Genomic DNA, 2,465 nt, shown 5'->3' with positions numbered 1-2,465 from the left:
CATTCCTGTGTATTTATTTGTTTCATAACGGTTGAATTGACATCTAATTAAAAATCAATCAAAATTAACATTATTAGCATTATTTATAAAAACGTATATTTATCAAGACTCTCCTAAAGCACAAGGGTCTTGATAAGAGATTGACTATGTGGTTAACCTAAAATTGATTGATTAAATACTTTTTAAAACTCAATTCTTTATTCGTTCAAATTTAAAGAGATATAAAACATATGCACAAGGCAAACAATTATTAGAAGTGCAAACAATACTGCAAGATAACATCATATCATGAATAAGCGAAGCACTAACTTGATTAGATATTATCATTGAATTAAAAAGAACTTATAAAAGCAAAGAGGCCTTGTGAAAGAATATTTTGTAAAAGAAATCAAGATACATAGCTCTATCTCTTGCCTCCCAAATGCCTGTGAAAACATATTGACAACCCTCTCGGACTGGCATGTCATGTCACTTCTATTTCTATTTCGTGCGTTCATGAAAATTAATAGGCTAAAATTTCCCTAGAAATAAAATAAACTGTAGAAGCAGTAAAATAGACATTTTCTCTGAAAAAGTTTATTCTGGATAGAAGGGGGAGAGTGATGGATTAATTTTTTAGGGGGTATGGCAAATGGGACATTTTGAGTATATTGGAGTGATATCGGGGTACTTTTTCTCTTAACTTTGGAGGGATGAAGTATCACACACCCCTCTCACTATCTCCGGCAGAGTTTTATGTGTGAAAACTAGTGTGAATTATCTTGTATCTTGATAAGTAAGAATTGTGAAAAAGAAGAAGAAATTGTGCAGATTGCTAAAAAGAAAATTAGCCCTTCTTCCTACAATAATTAGGTTGAATCATCTAAGAACTGTCACATTCTACTGTTTGCGATAGCTATCCATGTAGTCGTGAGAAACATGCAAAAATGCATCATATCAGGTACAATCAGCTACTTACCGACAGAGCAAGATACGAATCCGATTATCAAAGAAATATACAATTTGCACATGATTACTAATTATGTCCACTCTACGAGAATGTAAGTATTCTGTAATAGAAGGCTAGATAAATGTTACCAGTTGCAAGGTTTGAAGTTAAAACTGTTAAAAACTCCGATGGTGTTGGCGCTCTTTAAATGGGACATGTATTCAAAATTGGAAGCGTCCGCCCATTACATTTCTTTAATGCGTTTAAGCTCAGCATAGAACATGTAGTAAGGCGCAATAATAAAGATATTTTACTGTACAAAATATGGAACACCTCTAATTGAAAGATTTTATTTATATTGGTTTGTATATTACTGCATATCATATGACTGATGGACATGTATGTATGTATGTATTTTTTAAACCATATTAGATTTTGTCGTTTACTATTTGTTACATGTTAATGTTATATACAATCTATAGGACCCCATTGGAAAAAAGCCTTTCGGCATTCATGGGCTATCCTGTCAAGGTATTCTTCAATTTTATTGTAATCTCCTGTGATATTCTTGACGAATAAAATCACTCAATATCCTTTTGCGTTGAGGGTCACAGCATTTGTTAAAGAAAAGGAACCATTGTGAAAGAAAATTAACAGAGTCGGGAAGGAGACTAGATAGATTCCAATTAATTTGTCCCTTTAAGAAATAAATCGGATACATTATTTTTTTGCAATTCAATGTTATCTAATTTTCATTGAACATGATGAATATCCGATGGATTTAACCCTTTTTGTCTGCCGATTTTACAGCAAAATCAAGAGGTTGTGTCTTTAAATGTCGGATTTTTAATAGCTTTTCCACGTTTTTCTCCTAAAAACCTTGAGCAGTACTCAATGTCTTTTCCACAAATGTCAGAGGAAACCACTTTAATCTACGGGAACATTGATAGATGTTAAATAAGAACACAACTAATGGATTATTGAAAATCTAATCTGTTAAATTGCATCAATAAATATAATTGAATGAGTACTAGTAGTAACTCAGGTTTAAATCCGGATTAGTCCTCCGGCACTAAATCTTCCATTGTTCCTTCGCTAGCCAGCAGCCACCTCGAACGTAAGAACCAGTCTCAAAACATGATGAAAACAAACAAGGTCAAGTCATCTACGAACAGTGGCGTATCGTGGGTCACAGTAGGGGGGGGGGGAGTAGCAATTCCCGAGTCACTTACATGTACTGATGTAGTTGGCGCGCAAACCCTCTTAATAGCCAGGTATATGGACCTAATAGCGATATTGTAAGTACTACTGAAATAAAGGCAGCGCGAAGCGCGAGCTGACTTTTTTTGTCAGGACTAATTAAGAGACACGTGTCAGCAAATGTGTGTAATCATGATACATACACGTCTCCCCCCAAGAAAACCAATGTGAGCGCGGAGCGCGAGCTAAAACTTTTGTATATATTGGCTTCAAACAGCGACGTTTTTAGGACTAGTTTTCAGGAATCCATGGAGGGTGTACAGTTCTCACTTCTGAA

The sequence above is a fragment of the Lytechinus variegatus genome, chromosome 8, assembly GCF_018143015.1.
Source record: "Lytechinus variegatus isolate NC3 chromosome 8, Lvar_3.0, whole genome shotgun sequence".
Lineage (NCBI taxonomy): Eukaryota > Metazoa > Echinodermata > Echinoidea > Temnopleuroida > Toxopneustidae > Lytechinus > Lytechinus variegatus.
This window is presented reverse-complemented; position numbering follows the sequence as displayed.